At 43.3% G+C, this 18,281-nt stretch overlaps 1 long non-coding RNA gene across 1 annotated transcript; it reads right to left on the bottom strand.

Moving 5' to 3' along the window:
• Window positions 1-594: 594 nt before the first annotated feature.
• LOC120755961 (uncharacterized) lies at window positions 595-8,123 on the bottom strand. Its single transcript, XR_005701955.1, has 2 exons — window positions 8,051-8,123; window positions 595-1,347 (listed from the first exon to the last, which is right to left on the bottom strand). It is a non-coding gene; the product is annotated as an uncharacterized LOC120755961 (long non-coding RNA).
• Window positions 8,124-18,281: the final 10,158 nt, after the last annotated feature.

The raw sequence follows: 18,281 nt of genomic DNA on the forward strand, positions 1-18,281 counted from the left end.
ACTGCCTAGAGCCCAGGGCAGCACTGGGAGGCCCCTGAAGAGACAGCTCAGCTCCCCCAGCAGCGCTCAGAGTGCCAGCAGCAGGGATTTTTCCACATGGCTGTAATCAGTACCTCTGTTGTATTTATCATGAGCTCAGGTTTGAGCTGGCACCACTGCCACAAGCCCTCACTAACTCCGTGGCCAGGCAGGGCTGGGATAGGAGCCAAGTTACCCAAAACAGAGGGGAAGCTGACTCAGTCCCCTCCAGCACAAGGACACGGGCCACCACAGAGGTGACACAGTCGGAGCTGGCTTTGTGCCTGGCAGCACCAGGCCCTTGGCAGGATGGTCTCATAACCCTCTGGAGCAAGGAGCTCCCATGAGTAATGCCTGGGAAATGCCAGGGGAGGTGGAGGGCTCCACACTCAGCTTTAGGCAGTGGGTGAAGGAGGAAGTTCATCCCACATCCCTCCATCCCACAGCATTCCCATTTGCTGCCAGCCCCTCCACAGGCTGAATGCCTCAGCCATGCTGGCTGCTCAAACTACAATATCTGGTTTATGCAGTAGCAGCAAAGCAGACAGGGAACAAGAGGTGCTACAAAAGCAGAAGGAGGAATCAATTTAAATTTATTTTCTCTCCAAACTGAAGCAGGTAACTGAAATAATGTTATCAGTCCCCTAGATTCAGATATTTGGTTGTCTCCTGAGAACATCTCTTACCAAAACCAAAAACTGCTGAAGAACTCAGAGAGGTGACCAATGTACAGCCCAAAGGCTCAGGTGTGCCCCAAAGCAAAAGGGGCACATTCACACAGGGGGAAAAGTTTAAGCCAGGACATACTTATGTAAATGAATCCCCAAACACACAAAAGTTTCTCGTGGGGATAGATCCCTCCTTGCCATTCCCTGGCTGAGCGTTTCACCATAAAACCATGGGTTTTGTAGATCAGGCTGGGTGACTGCATCTTGCTGCTCAGAGAGACGTTCCCCTACAAAGGTGGAAATCCCGGACTTCAATGAAACCTTTCCTATCTGGTCTTCAGCTGCAGCTCTTCACACACAAGCTCTGTGGCAGCCTTAAAACAGATGTAGTTCTGCTGCTGCCAAGCAGGAAAATCTTCCCTTCCCTGCTCATCCACTTCTCAGTGACAGCTAAGAAATTTTTTAAGACCTAAGTTGTACCCTATATGATGAACTTAAGGACATTTAAATACATGGAGAGAATCCAGCAGCAAGAACTGACCAGAGATAAGGCACTGGAATGAACCATTTCCTGTCATAAGTTCCTTTTTTCTTATCTGCAATTATTCCATACAGGCAAAACACACTCTTCAGATGTGGCTCCGTCCCCACTGGCTCAGACCTGCATGCAAACAGTGCAATATGCATGACTGCTTTTTTAAAACTACTCACCATAAAAATAACTTCTCTGCGCTTACTTATTTCCCTTTGTTCCCTGGGTAGGCTGATAGCTCTTACTGAGTGTTAACATCCATAATGCTGATAATGAGTTTGTCTAAATGTATGATAATAGCTGTAGAAGTACCAGCAGTGCCATCAGTAGCGATTCATTGTTTGCAAGAAAATTTAAGGCGACTGTGGCACAGAACAAACACGGCAATCAGCAGTTTTCACTTAGATCAGTGTAGAAAAGAGAGGTTGAAACGTGCTGTCATGTTGCTTTGCTGGCTCAAACAGAACTGTATTTCATTTCTCTTAAAATTCAACTGTCAAGGATCATAAATTCTTTCCAAATGTAGGATTTTTGCTTTGCTTTCTTAAATAATAATTTCAGCTTGTTTCCACCTTGGGCACCGTGATTCTTGGTCTTTCTTATGTTGGCACAAGCCCCAACCAAAAATGAGACATTCCCATACTCCATGAGAATAAAAAAGAGCAGCTCTCGATTCTCAGGAGTTTGTCAAGAAAATGCATTTGTACCTTTTAATCAGAACCATTATCTGGTCACTGCCTCAGGCCCCAGAAATGGGCGACTCAGGACCAGTTTTAACTCAATCAGCAGATTAACAGCTGGGAAAATGGGTTTCACACCCAGACTAATCAAATTCCCATGAAAGTCAGTCTCTAACCATAAATCAGGAGCTGTCACCTTGCTCTGGATCCAGATTTTGGGAAGGATAAATACCAGGCTCTCTTATTTGAAAAGTTCATATGTTAAAACCTAATGAGCAGAGATGTTGAAAACCACAATTTGTGTACTGCAGGAAATTAAGTGATGAAGGTTTGTTTTGTCTTGGTAAAAAGAACAATTCTTATTTTCATTAAATGAAATAGTAAAATAATTTGTAGGTAATTATTTTGACAATCATCACAGCTAAAAAAGAAGGCAAAATTAATTCCTTCAGTCTCAAAATGCTCTAATAATAGACCACAAAAAGCATCACTGTGAAAAGTGTTTCTATGCAATGTTTTAATTCAAATTAATTGCTATTTTGGACTGAAGGAACATTTTTGATTATCTTATTCCTCACATCACAAAAGCTTACAATTATTTTTTCATTAAATGTTTATAAAGTGTTGGAGACCAGTTTACATTCTAGAACAATTAAGGGTTTCCATAAAAATGATATTTAAGGTAGCAGTCTTGTTCAATGACATAACTTACTTCCACTTGGATTAAGAAAGAAATAAGAAAATTGCAGACAAAAGGATTCTTGGTGGGATTTGCGTACAAGTCCCCCCCCTTTCCATTAATAAGAACAACTTTTGAATTGTTTTTAAAACAGTTATTTTGTTGAAGAGGATTTCTGAATCAAAACATGGGATGAATTTTGGGAGAACATATGGCACTCAGGTCCAGGGTTTTCAACAGTGGAAGGACATGGAGCTGTGGGAGTGAGTCCAGAGGAGGCCATGGAGATGCTCCAAGGCTGGAGCCCCTCTGCTCTGGAGCCAGGCTGGGAGAGCTGGGGGTGCTCACCTGGAGAGGAGAAGGCTCCAGGGAGACCTCAGAGCCCCTGCCAGGGCCTAAAGGGGCTCCAGGAGAGCTGGAGAGGGACTGGGGACAAGGGATGGAGGGACAGGACACAGGGAATGGCTTCCACTGCCAGAGGGCAGGGCTGGATGGGATATTGGGAAGGAATTGTTCCCTGGGAGGGTGGGCAGGCCCTGGCACAGGGCTGTGGGCTTGCTTGCTCCAAAACAGCCTCATTCCAAACTACATTAAAACTACCATTTGATCTACGTGTTTTCACACAAGGCCCAGATCTGCTAAAGAGACATGCTTATAGAAGTTTTGTCCATGCTGAAATTCTGATTATGTGCTGAAATTACGAGAAATTCTGTGACTCACTCAGCATCAGGCAGATTCTGCTAATCTGTCTTCCCAAGGAACCTGATGGTGAAGTTCAATCTAGATTTTCTTACAACTTGGGTTTCCTGGATCATTTGCAGTAATGATTTTGCCTATCCTGTTACCTTAGTTATTGTAAATTCTTTTTTTTACTCAGGTGTTTTTATGTTATGACAGTTGTGGGAAGGCACATGCCCTGGAGTATGTCACATGGAAAAGGAAAATCTTATTATCCAGTGCCACCATACAGCTAAGAACATGCTGACTTTTTAAGTCGTGGAAAGGACCTGAGCAGCGTATACACATCTGCATTTCATACTCCTTGGAACAAGGAAGGCCATCTCCAGTGATATTAAAAAACCTCTAAAACAGGAACCAAAAATCCTGGCTGGTCAGAGCTCTTCACCCAGCAACAATCACAGCTCCAGTTCCCCCGGAATCCTGGACTACCACCTTCATATGCTTTCACAACACCTCTGAAATTCCATCCTGCCACTTCTAAGCAGCCACGCCACCAGAAAAGGCACAAAAAAAAAAAAAAAAAAAAAAAGGTTAAAACTCCTTTTCAGCTCTGTGTTGAGAGTACTCCACAGCAACTTCCCCATCAATCCTAGAAGATGCAGAACATTAAAGGAAGCTATGGTATAGAGTCACCAGATCTTCTGAGCTGGAAGGGCCCCACAAGGATCATTGAGTCCAACTTCTAAATAAATAGTTTGTACAGGGATCAAACCCACGGCCTTGGTGTTACCTGCACCATGCTCTGGCCCACTGAGCTCATCCCAGACTTATTTCTACTGCTGAGCCAAATTCCAACTACTTCTGGAAGTACAGAAATAGAAGTAAAGCTATCTAGGAAATATATCTCATGAAAGTTTTTTGCTGCTTTTCTTCAGTTTCCCTAAGAAACACCAATAAGGAATTTTAAACTGAGCGTACTTAGACTCCTGCACATGTTCAGTGCCACACTTCCCATGAACTCCTGGGCAGTGCTCACCTCAACACTTTTGTTTGTAGCTGACTAAAGGTTCACTGGGAATCTGAGGAAGGAATAATTACTCTTGTAAAGCACAGCCAAATTTTAGTGAAAAACAAGTTTCTGATCAAACAGTGCAGACGCAAGGACCATCCTGTATCCAGAAAACAACGCTGCATTTCGCTCTGGTAAAGAAAACAGAGGGAGGGCAGCCATGTGCTAGCAAGTGCACAAACTGGTGTGTTTTGTTGCAGAGAGGCAGTCAGGAAACACCAAAAGACGGTTGCAAGGCACAGCTAAGCTCAATGATTCCCAAGAAATGTTACCAAACTTGAAAATCTGCATCATGCAGAGAAACAGAGAGACATTTCTGTGAAGCACACAGGAGCAGTGCCAGGCAGTGTGCTGAGGGATCTGTATGGCCAAATAAACAACAGCTTGGATCTTTACGGCCAAGGACAATAAAATCAAATTCAAATTTAGATAAAGTCTGCAGAAAAAGGTGAAATCAGAGTTGTACAGACACACAGATGATATTTTATATACATATAGCCCTGCTTAGACACACATCTCTCTTTGTATGCACACACTCCATTCCTTAGATTAACTTTTCTTGGATTTCTCGTAGTATAGATCTTGTCTTTCATTGTGACAACAACAGACATGTAGACAAAATGATATGTCAGGAGTTTGTTCCCTGGCTATGGAAATGGAGCCATGAAATATCACACTTTCATATGAGACTGAAGCCTTTATTTTTTACAAGTTCTGAACTGCAATACCCAAGTCTGTAAACAGAAAACCACAGAGACATTCAACTGTTGGTATGTCCCCCAATATGAGGGACAGCAACAGCTTCTGCAGAGCTTTGTGCTTTCCCAAACAACCTTCCAAGGTCAGCTTTTTCCATCCATCAGTGCTTGCTTTATTGTTATCTTTTCCAGCTCCCATCCTGCCAGTTTCTGCAGCTCTCTCATGGACTACAGACCCCTCCTGCCCCAGGGGACCCATGATAGCTCATCTTTCTTCATTAACTCTGCCCAACTCTCAGTATAATTCCCATTGGGAACTGAACATAATCCATGCAGTTATGATTTAATTCTGTCTTCACTCACACTTCTTGACATTACAGAAGCCCTCCAGGTTCATTCGTGAGAGAATAACAAAGCCAACCACCACGTGCACAAAAGTATTTGTTTCATAGGATTCTCCAGGATTGCTGAATCCCAGCTGTGCTGGCCAGTCTAAAACAAAATACCATGCTGAATTGTTGTGTCACAAGAGGGGCTGGTGAACCACAAGCACAGCCCAGGCACACAGCAAATGGCTCCTCTTTGGCGTTCCCACCCCAGCCACAAGCCTGGATCTGCAGAAAAGCTCCAAACTCCTGTTCCAGCCCCAGCAAGCACAGTTCTCCCAATAACATACCAAACCATCCATCCTTGCTATCTTCCAGAGACATCTGGGTGTGCCCAGATCAGGGGGGGCAGTTAGAGAAAAATTTTGAGATATTTTCATTTGGCCTTAAACTGAGATGAAAGATTGAAGGGATTCTTTGTCATTTCAGTTCTGCTAAGGAACACTGCAGGATCGGAGTTTGGTTCTGTATGGAACTGCCTCAATCTATGAATCCTTAGAGCTTTCTGGGAAAGGAAGTGCAACTCAAATCACCTACACAGGAAGATTCCTTTGCATTCAACTCCCTGCGTTACTGCCTTTAGAAATTACCGGAATTAGCAATGTGGACGTGTCTTGCCTTCTGAAGCAATGGAAGCCAGTTACAATAACGCAGTTGCTAATTCCCAACACGGCATCGCTAATCCTGTTCAATTTTACTTCACTACAGCAGAACTGCAGTAAATTAGTGTAAGAATATACTAACATTACCATAAAATTATAAAAAAAAAATTACTGGGTTAAAAACAACTAATCAATTTTATAAACCATTTCGTTACTGATTAACAGAGATCTTCTCTAATGTGACACCATTTGATTAAGCATTAACCCTCTCTCTGGGGATACCTGAATGCCAGCTTGCAGGTTACAGTATTTTTAATAATCTGACAAATTGACTATGCAGCAGTACCGATGAGATGTCAAAGACTGATATATTTCACATTCACTGTGCAAGTGCTGGATTAAATGACAATTACTTAATGTAATAATAGATGATTTTTTTTTTGTTAGTATTTTGATTTTCTCACTGTATTTGCAGTTACCCATTCTCATTTTCCAGTTCCCTGAAACAGTGATCAGTAAATGAAACAGTAGAGCCATTCCCATTTTCCTCTTTGAATTGTCCTCTAAAGGACATCAAGGAAACTATAGAACATGCTATTCAAATCCCATTAGTTATAGAAAAATAATATCTAAAAAAAGCATAAGCAAGTTTTTTTAAAAAAATTAAAATGCCCAAATCACAGAAGAAACTAGGTTGGAAATTATCTTTGAAATCATAAAGTCCAACCTATAACCTATCTTTATCAGCTAAAGCATGGCACAGAGGGCTTCATCAAGTGTTGTTTTGGTTTTTTACACACATCCAGGAACAGTGACTCCACCACCTCCTTAAGCAGAAAATTCCAGTGTCCAATTACTCTTTCTGTGAAGAATTAACTCCTGATGTCTAACCTAAACCTCCCCTGGCACAGCTTAAGACTGCATTCTCATGTTCTGTCAGTTGCAGCCTGAAGAATGAGACCAACCACCCTTCAGGGAGTTGTAGAGAGTGAGAAGGTCATCCCTGAGTCTCCTTTTCTCCAGGCTGAACAACCCCAGCTTCCTCAGCCCTTCCTCACAGGGTTTGTGTTCCAAGCCCCTCACCAGCCTCACTGCCTCCTCTGGATGCGCTCAAGGGTCTCAATGTCCATCCTAAACTGAGGGGACAGAGCTGGACACAGCACTCAGTGTCCATCCTGAACTGAGGGGACAGAGCTGGACACAGCACTCAGTGTCCATCCTAAACTGAGGGGACAGAGCTGGACACAGCACTCAATGTCCATCCTAAACTGAGGGGACACAGCTGGACACAGCACTCAATGTCCATCCTAAACTGAGGGGACACAGCTGGACACAGCACTCAATGTCCATCCTAAACTGAGGGGACACAGCTGGACACAGCACTCAGTGTCCATCCTAAACTGAGGGGACAGAGCTGGACACAGCACTCAATGTCCATCCTAAACTGAGGGGACACAGCTGGACACAGCACTCAATGTCCATCCTAAACTGAGGGGACACAGCTGGACACAGCACTCAATGTCCATCCTAAACTGAGGGGACAGAGCTGGACACGGCACTCAGTGTCCATCCTAAACTGAGGGGACAGAGCTGGACACAGCACTCAATGTCCACTCTAAACTGAGGGGACAGAGCTGGACACAGCACTCAAGCTGTGCCCTCACCAGTGCCGAGCACAGGTGAAGAATGACCTCCCTGCTCCTGCTGGCCACACCATTCCTGATCCAGGCTGTTGCAGCAGCCTACTTATTAGAGTGTAAAAATGAGCTGAGGCACAAGCTTCTTGTTAAACACAGCATGAAAACACTCCTAGTTTATCCCTCTTCGCAGCTCAGCCATCCTGACTCTAACCATTCACTGACTCTGGCTGCAGCAAGCTCCTACTGCAGGTTTCCCTTGCAGCCTCTGACTGCTGGTTATTTCCTGCTGAACTCTGCCTGCAGGTATCAGTGTGCAGACTGTGACTGCAGGCTTTTACCTGGCTAGACTGTGGCTACAGGTTCCAACAACAGGCTCTAACTGCAGACCCAGACTGACCTCACAGCAGTGATTCTCTCTCCCCAGGATCCTGCTTCATGATTCTCTCCTTCATGCTCCTCAGAGTTCCTCCTCCATGATGATACTCCCCTTCCCAGCTAACCCCCTCTTTTATCTCACTCATCCTACGCTCATCAGGGGAGAGGGTGTATTGGTTAATTAACACAGCTGTTACTAATCAGGGGTGAGGTCACCTGTACTCCCTTTTCCTACACAGGCCAGGATGCCATTGGCCTTCTTGGCCACCAGGGCACTCTGCTGGCTCATGTTCAGCTGCTGTCACCAGTACCCCACCCCGGTTCCCTTTCTGCCTGGGCACTGTCCAGCCACACCATCCCCAGTCTGCAGGTCTGTAACTGTTCCCATTAGTATTCCAAAACCTAAAGAGCTGACCTTGAGAAGTTGTGCAACTTTTGTTCATGCAAGGAGTAAGAAAAAATTGTCACCACTTGAAAAAAAACATATTTAGTGCCTTGGTGTGGATCTGAAATTTTAAGTACTCTACAAGTTGGTTTTTTTTATGCAAACCTCCCTGTTGGTTGGTCTCAATCACCTTTCTGGGTTTCCTCCCATATTTTCTAGAGTCGCAGGCCTTTTTGATCTCTAGATGATGGATCTGGATAGACCCAAACCAAAAAGTCCCACTTAACCTGTTCACAAAACTCACAAGGCCACTGCCCAGCAATAAGTGCCCAGCTGCAGACAGAAAGTTGCAGGGATTACAGCATGGATCATGGAGTGTTGATCTACTGGGTGGAGGTGTAACACTGGCCTCGAAACAGCACCGGACCAACTCCAAAAGTCACAGCCACGGGGAGTGAAGCCACCCAGAATGACTGACAGTTTCACAGCATGGATCCTGGTCGTACCCACATGAGCTTCACCAAACTGGCAGACCTGCTTACCTCTCTGGGGGAAGAAAATCTTTGTTGCAGAAGACTTTCTGAGCCTCTCTCCTCTCCCAAGAAAAAGAACAAACTGGATGTGGATCAGGTAAGAATGCTCATCACAACGCCTAGGTCAAAGGCAGGTGCTGCCAAATATTTGAGGCTGTCAATGAAGCAGATGCTGTCCTGGGGCAGTCACAGTAAGGAAACAGCAACAGGGCTCTGCAGAGGAAGGACATCCCAGGTGTCCTCCAGATCACTGGCCAAGTGGACTTGTTCTGAATTCACAAGGTAGCCAGTTACACTGAAACAGAGAAAAACTCAACCACTGTGATCTCAGTGTAACAGTGTCACACTGGTTAAGACACGAGCCAGGATGGTGGCAATCTTACCCTAAGCCATTAAATGCAATAGTGCATAGTCTGCATAAATCCAGTATAAAACACCATAAAATGCTCAGAAATGTCCTAAATATCTTGCCTTGAGCTTAACTAACTGGATCAAAACTGAGGAAGGTTCTGCCAGGAGTAAACCCCAGTAAGCAAAAAAGATCCTGCTGCAAATGAACTAATCGGAGTAGGTCTGTACTTAGCTTCATAGTCTGAGGACAAAAATTATGTTGAGGGGGTGAACCCGATAAAAATTTCTTATCTACACCAGCCAGCTGGCTGGTCCAGCAGCTTCCAAACTCATGAGGAGCTGGCTAGGATCTGCCAGGCCAGCTTTGGCTTTTGCCACGGGCTGGACTGGAGCAGAGTCCAGGGCAGAAGGCTCTGTCTGCACAGCCTACACAGGCTCCACTGCACCTTCCTGCAGTCCTGTAGCACAAAGGCATCAATCACTGCCACACACGGCATTCCTGGTGGGCATGGTCCTTCCCATAGTAATGGAAGCCCTGGGAACAGCGGTCCAAAGATTAGCTACAACCACTGTAAGAAGCGTATGTTTGAAAGGTTGATTTATTTGAAGGAACTCAAGCACGGGAATACTGCAGCAGTCCAGCACAGGAGAGATGAGGGACTGCTGCCTGTGCTGTGCCACTTCCTGCATCCTGACCAGGAGGAGGAAGAGGAGAAGAGACAACACTTTAAATACGCTCCTCTCCCATGTAGGTGCATTCCTCTTGCCAGAAAGCACCCATGGAGTCATGCTGGGAAGTTCAATGTAGGCAGAAGCTAATGCCAAGGAAATGGGTTTGTTTCCTGGCAGCTCTAATATACAAGAGGCTCACGTGAATACTGTTCCTGTCTGGATTATTTGGAGCCCAGAGTAGACTTGGCTGTCTTCCATCTAATACAAAGTTTCTGAATAATTTGTTGTAAGACAAAGTAATTTCATAGCCTACGGCACTGCATCAAGCCTTTGCAAATCTGAATCAGCATTTGAGGGAAGCTGTTATCAGAACAGAGGCAGTACATACCTACTTATCAGCAAATGGTTCATGTAAGAACATTTTCTCCCATACTGTAGATTTCCAAATAAGTGTCTTTTAAAAATTTATTTACAAGAGCAGGAGTTAATGCTTTTTATTACCAAAACAATTTTTGATGCTGATGAAGTCATATTAATTCAAAGGTGATTTCTTAAATAATCACCATCAACAGTTTGAAAAAAATTACTGAATTAAACCCTCATCCTTCATAAACTCCTAGTATTTTATTAAGATGCAAGTGGTAGGAAAATACAATGTCCATTAGAAGTGGTACTATGTGAACAATGTGAGTGAATGGTTTGGTCTTTCAAAGAAAAATTAAGACAGAATATATTTCAAAACAACAAAAACCTCTGGAACTTGGAGAAGAGTCACTTAAGGACTCCAGCTGGAAATACCTCTGGGGTAAAGCAAAGCCATGGCCTTACCAGAGAGGCTTCCAACAAACTGCAGAGCATGTACTAGTGTAAATTATTATAGAAGAATTAAAAATATATCACTTCTACCTGGTAAGAGGTAGGAGAGTAGACTCCCAATGGGAAATTTACTGCCCAGAAAAAGGAATTTGGTCATGCAAACTATTAAGCAAACCAGGAAGGAAAGCACAGCAGCTTTCCCACTCAGTTTATTGACGTACAGGTTTGCCAGGGAAACTAAAATAAAGAATTTCCATTGGAGAGAATATCCATCTTTTTAATGTGTCCCTTGGGGCAATCCAAGAAATAAAGAAGACCAAACTTCCATGTGCAGCATAATTAGAAAAAAGAGCAGTAAAGTGGTCATTTATAAATATAATTGTCTAAAAAGGGATTTCCAGGTATAAAACGCTAGGTTGTGTGTTTTTGAAATGTTCACTTTCTGAAGTAATTTTCACTCTTAACACAACCTCTAGTGATACAAGAAGGGAATGTAGATATTGATCTGTTTTCTGGGGAGTTTTTATCAGAAGCTTCCAAGGAAAAGAAGTTTCTGTTCACTTCTGCTGCAGAAATTCACCTCCAAGTTTTATAACTGTACAGATTGTGCAACTGGCATTAAAAAAGTTACCTGAGAATGTCTTTGAAACAGAAGAAACCAAACTGCTGTGCTTTGAACTCACCTTAATTTCATAACTGGATAAGCAATAACTATCTGCCCATAAATAATGAAAGCTAACAACAGTGTTAGTGCTACTGGGAATAAACTTTTGGGAGCATTCACACAGGGAGCAGTGAAAACCCATTTAAAGGTTTGCACAAAAATCGAAAGAAAACATTAAGTTACTGCTAAGCCTCCATTCTGCCTAGACTTGTAAGGAACAGCTCTTTCCTTAGTCAAGAGTTAGCATTAAAAACAACCGAAGAAAATACATTAAAATAAGTTTGCTAAATCTGGTATGTTTTACCCTCTGTGCCTACCGACAAATGAAAAATGTAACAATACTTAAATATTAACTTAGTCATTTTAGGAGGTCTTTCAGTATCAAGACACATTAAGGAATCGAAGGAAGGTGGGGTATTTTTTAGATAAATACCTGGCAAACTTCTGGCAGTGATTTCTGTCAGTAGTGATGTGATACCCTCCACTGAGATCCCAGTGAAGCTCCTTACAACACATTGCCAGTGAACCAATATCCCAGCACTGAACATGTCCCAGGGGACAAGGGTATGTTAAAATAAAGGGAAGATTGCCTGCATCATAAGCAATGAAGGCCTGCAATCTGGACATGCTGATGCAGAAAACAAACTACCTATCAAGTGTGATATTAATTATAAAGGATATTCTGAGTGCAGACAATGATTAGGTTTAGAATTCCTGAAGGTTCTGTACTTTTAAGAGTCTTCCAACCACACGAGTTAATCAAATTACTAACTTCATTGACATAAATCATGCTAATCAGAAACAGCATTTCTTAAAAAGCCAAAAGGATGAGAAATTACAGAAGATAAAGACTTTCTCCCACTGTGACCAGCTAAAATGAGCAGCACTACAAATTGGTATCCATAAATGGAGGCAACTTTACCTCAGTGACAGAACAGTAAGACAAAGGATCTGCCAAACAGTAACCCACGTGTGCAAACTCTTGTCACACTTAAATTCCTGTCTGCAGATGCATAACCAGTTCTGGGGGGAGGCAAGGTTGAACACAGATAAATGCTTTCCATGATGGGCTATATATTATTGATTTCTAGGAAATAGAGAGAGACATCCTAAAGAGCTAATTTCCTTTGCATTCATATTTACAACCATTAGAATTTTAAGTAAGCTCTCGTTTATCAGGCTGTCTTACAGCAATGTTGCTAATTTACTTGCTGTACTACCTAGGTAACAGTGTCACTGAAGATCTTTTGAACACAGTACAGGGCAGCACCATTTTTTTTTTTTTCCCCCTGGACAGGGTTTTTTGAATTTCCCTTCACCCTGAGAACTGGGGTGCTGAATGAGGTACAGAGACAGCAGCTGAGCTCAATGGCTGGGAGGCCAGAGGTTAGGGACAGCTCTGGCAGGCACAGCTAGCACCCAAGGAGCCAAGTTCTGTCAAAAAGTTGTATGAGAAATGACAGTGAGGTGGGGCTTCTTCCTCCTCCTTTCCCTCTTTTGTCCCAGGAGCTGCATTTGCATTCACACGTTGTGCAAATTTTCTCAGAATAGATGGACCAGATTGCAGCAGGGCCACAATGGCGTGCTGTTTCTGCATCATTGGTACCTGTGGTATTTAATGCTGAGACAATGCCATCTGAAAAGGCACATTTCCCTGAAATGGAAACGCGTACTTGGTATGTTAAACAGAACCTTTTAATTGGCTGTAGCGTCACGCTGCTGCATTTGTTAGTTTAACAACTCCATTCTAGTGCCCGATAAAGAGGCCTCATTGAGAGGCAGAACAGGCCTCGCTTCCAAGGCTGAGCAGCCAGGATATTTTGGAAATATGTGATGACACCTAGAAAAACAGGGATATTTTATCAGCCAGTGCCTATCTAATTCAAGGACAGAGATCAATATCAAGCCACTGTTGCTTCATCCATCTTCTGACTAAGCTGTTTTAACACCACATTCCCCTCTTCTCTCCTCCAGAAAGAACTAAACTTTTTTTTTAGTCTTTACTGTCTAGTAAAGATGTAGTCTTTAGACTACATTTTGCACCAAGAGGTAAATTTATTAGTTTATTGATAATGAGATTATTGCTCTTTCAAACTTGGTTTGCTAGTTACATTGCAGGATGAAGACACCCTCATTGTGATCCTGGCAGCCAAGTATCTCCGATCCCCTGGAAAGGAATGCTTGCTGCAAACAGGTGGGGTTCCTCAAACCCAAACAGCTGTGCTGTGCTTTAGTAACTGAACAGAGGAATTCATTCCAGGAAAGCAACCACATTCCATTCTGCAGCAGCAGGTCCAGAGTGGCGTCCTCGAACCCCCAAAAGACTTCCACAGGCTGCAAATGAGAACTCACACGTTTCTATCTCATACCAGGCTCAGCTCTTGGCATTCTGCACTGCTGCAGAGAGTCTTTGATGGAGATTTAATTTCCTGCCTCAGTCAGCAGATTGGGCAGCTTCTCCATTCTCATCTAACCCCTGTTTTCTGCCCATTACCCTTGTGGAAGGGTTGATGGGGGAGAAGTGAACAGGGGCTCTCCAGTCAGTATATACAGAAGGAGAAAGTAACCTCTTCTGTGGAAGCAGCTGAATCAATACAAAACCTCCCTGAGAGCACAAGCAATAAGGGTAAAAGAGTTAATTCCCTTGGATTTTGCTTAATGAACTTTGGCTGGGACTTGCACATGATGGTAAGCACAAGCATGGAGAAAACACTAAAAAACCTGGAATAAAAGCAAAGAAAGGGAAGAAAGAAAACTCACTGCTAGTGCAAAAAGGCTGAGAATTCTGAACAAATCAGACAGCTTCTAAATTATTATGGCTGTTCTGCTCAGAGAGCATTACCCTGAATCAAAGATAGACAGGACTAGTACATTGATTTACTTTTCAAAGAAACACCAGCACCTGAAATGTGAAGTTTTTACTCCCAAAGAGTACATTCTCTCTTTTATATATATATATATATATATAAAGAAAACACACGCACATCATAGACAAACACAAAGAGATTGTATAGCAGGCTTGCAAACACAGGACTGCAAAGGCAGGACTTGTAACCTTTAGGAAACATTAATGGGATTTATTTTGATGTTTGCTCTGCTTGTCATGCTTCAAGAGGGACTCCACACACCCACTCAGTAGAAGACCAATCCTGTTTTTACCCTTCACTTCCGTATGAACTGCTACATCAATAGACAATGGCTACACATCAGCAATTAAAAAACCTCAAAAGTTAACCCTTTGTCACAACATATAGTCCCTGAGTCTTCCCATCTCCTTTAGCATGCTTCCAAGGCTTCCCATCAATGGCATCTCCTCTATCCTGTTTTCCTACAGCCAAATTCTACAGGCTTCCTCAATTTTGCTGTCTGTTTCTCCATATGAAGAAAGGAAAGAATACACTTCTAAATTTTAGTATTACGGTCAAGTTATTCCTTGTTTACTCTGAGTTATAAAGAGCTGGTAGAGATCCCAGAGTTGCTATATTCTTTTTAGCCTTCTGATTGTTTGCATTTCTGTAGTGGAGTTTCTCATGGATTGTAACAAAAACAAAGTGATTGTTTTCACATTCCTCTCTGGAGGAGGGACAATTGATGGACTTCTAGTTTGACCACTGGGGTTGAAGAGGTGGCAGCCTCATTCTCCAATCCCTGGTCATTGTCCAGAACCCATATAAATTGAGGCTGAGAAATAAACTCCCTTATTTTTGCTCTGACAAAAGACTGCATGAGAAGAATTCTTTTCGTGTCCTCTAGCAACATCCCAGCACATCAATTTTGTCTTAGCTGATTACACATGAATCAAGCTCAATCAGTTCCCTCTCCTACTAAACTTCAAGGTATTGATAGGTCTATTTTAAAAACAGCCAAAGTCCCACAAATCTGGTAAGAGTTGCTGCAGGTATTATTAATGGTAATTCATCCTATTGTTTCCACCATTATATTTCAAACAACTTTCCCCTTGCTGTTTCTTCTTGAGAAAAGTGGGCGAGTTACTCTATTAACTGAAAACTCCATCTCTAGCTCATGCTTAGCCTGGAACTCTGCGTTATTTATTGGACATTTAGCTCAAGTAATTGAGTGCAAAAAGTGCTTTACAGAACCTTATTGCCACACATGAAAGATAATAGCAAAATCCCCATTGTTTTCAAGTGGAATTAACCACTATTCAAATAATTTATGCCAAAGGGTACCATTTGTAAGGTACGGTAAAATGTGATATATAGAAAGTTAGTCAGCAGCCTGCACATCAAAAAAATGCTGTAAACTGAAATCCAATCACTGCAGAAACTGGAAATTAATTTCACAAAAATCTTACTCAGGAAGCAGTATTTTGGAATTTTGCCCTATTGCAAAGGGATCACCTGCCTTTAACCTTTAGCTGTTGCAGTTCTAGTTTACTCTGAAAGCAGGTATATTCATGTAACACCAGCTGTGGCTGCTACTCTTTCCTCACCTTCCTGCCTGCCTTCAGGGCAGACTCCCCTCAAAGTCCAGAGGCCTAGGAAAAGCCTTCTGGATAAGACACATCTCTTGACACTGCATAGATGGGAATTTTAAGTGCTGGTCTTGGAGACAAAGAAAGTCTTTGAATAAAACATAACTATTGGAGCAACTGAGCCTTGGGATCTCAATGTCTGTTTAAGATCAGCTGATGGCACTAAGTAGTGTCAGCTGCATGGAAGAGAAGTAGAAAAGTACCTAGGAGTTACCGGGACCTTCTTTCAGCTCCCAAAATAGAAGCCTTAAGGATGTGATCCACAAACAATCTGCCTTGGGGGCATATGGGGAAGAATGGGAAAAGGAAGGGAGAAAGCAGCAGAACCAGGGCAGCTCTACTGGACTTCCTCAGACCACATGTAAAGCCACCAATTCTTCAATTATGGAAGATATTCCTCTACACGCAAGATTGAGGCACTGCGGGATGGAAGTGAGCAGCAAGCGTAACTCTGGAAAAGTGGAGCTCAGCTCTGGGAGAACACCCATCAGGGGGAAAGCTTCCTGCCACGGAGGAACCTCAAGGACAGCAGAAGGGACTTATCCCAGAGCCCTTCACCAGCCAGGCTGCCAGTACGTGCCCTTAAAGGAGGCAGTAGAACTCGAGGGGCTTGGGGTGATGGATCAAAGAGGAAAAATGCAGTTCTCAAAGTCCAAGAGGACTGTTAATGTAGCTTTTGGAAAGTAGGGCTGCATGTGTCCTGCTGGGATCAGCATGGGATAGACACAGGGCAGCCTCAGCCTCCTCCTGATCCAGCAGGAGAAGCAGCTCTGGGAGCCTATAATTCTGCCAGCTGGGTCTGGAGAAGGCAAGGAGAAAAGGTAGCTCCCAGCTGTGAAACTGGCTGCCTGCTTCTCCCAGGAGAAACCCTCTTTCATGCCCCACAGAGGCTGGATCCAACATGGGCTGGTTGAGGGCTGCAACTGAAGGTGTCCAGAGTTTTCTGGAGGAGCAAAGGAGGACTGCAGGGAAGGAAGAGGACATTGGGAAGGAAAAAAGTGTAGAAAAAGAGGAGGGAAAAGAAATCAGTCCAGAATGGTCAATACAGTTTTGAAAACTCTAAAATGGAAACCTGAAGGTCCCAAACACTCTGCATTTCTTCCATTTTTTGCAATATACCAAGGGACAGCACACTGGCCTGGTTTGGCTGATTCATGCTTACATTTTCTTGCCTTAGCGCAATTTTTAAATTTTTAATCTCTACTCCCTGAGACAGAAATATAGGATAGAAAACATGTTCTCATTTAGGCACATGACACTTTATTCAGTGGACTGATCATGGGGTCAAAGTCTAGTTTTCCAGTCACTCTTTTTTTTCTTCATGGTCTAATTTTCCCAGTGTAACTTATTATCATCACTGGCTCATGATAATGGAGCAGCTAAACCGTAGAGTGTGGCTAATTCCCTTTTATATCTTGTTGAGAAAATGATCTTTTCTTTCCTTGCGGCTTGACTTCTCCCTCTCTCACACCCACACACAGACAGGTTGATCTGCAATGAAAGTGCCCAGTCTCTGTTTTGCAAATGAACCACAAAGGCACAGTCCAAACCCACACAGAGCAACTTGCTAAAGCCCACAGTTCCTGACACTCCCAGCTTTTGGAGCCAACAGGAACTTCCCCAAATGAAGCCAGATCTTTTCCCAAGTGCTTACTGATAGTCCAGGGAAGCAATCCTGTTGTTGGAACTCACTGCTCTGTGCTGTGACAGCGAGTCTGGAAGCTGTGGGGCAGGGGTTGAGGGTCCATGTGAAACAGCCACGCTGTCTGGCTGTTGTGCTGATTTCCTTGCTGAGAATTCATCCCTATCATCTGTTTCCTGGACTCATTTGCAGGCACCAGCTGTCAATGGGAGTTTTACATTTAGCCATAGGAAACAAGTGCATCTGGACAACAGATTCCTTACAGCTTTCTCTGGTATCTATCATAACACTTTTAGGGGATGAAAAATTATATCCAATTAGCCTCTCAGTATGCAATTCTTTCAAACATTTCAGCTTGCAGGTATTTCCATCTTTCCCCCATTTTCTTTTGGGCAATCAGAGAGATTCCGTACCCTTCTAACCCCGTTTAGCAGCATTTCACCTTAGGCTGAGTTTTCAAATCAAATTCACAAGGCAAAGACTGACACCAGAACCAAACGACACACAGTTACTTCAGAGCTGTTCATAGCTTTCCAAAATATCCAATTACCTTTCCTGTGTAGCAATACGCAAAGATTCATTTTGATGTTCACTGGAGCTGCCAGGAAACACTTGCTCAGGAGCCACTGATATTTATAGGTCTGCACCAGCTCACACACACAGATGGGGTTCCCAAGTATTTGTCTGAGCAGGGG

Source organism: Hirundo rustica, chromosome 8 (assembly GCF_015227805.2).
Source record: "Hirundo rustica isolate bHirRus1 chromosome 8, bHirRus1.pri.v3, whole genome shotgun sequence".
NCBI classification, from domain to species: Eukaryota; Metazoa; Chordata; class Aves; order Passeriformes; family Hirundinidae; genus Hirundo; species Hirundo rustica.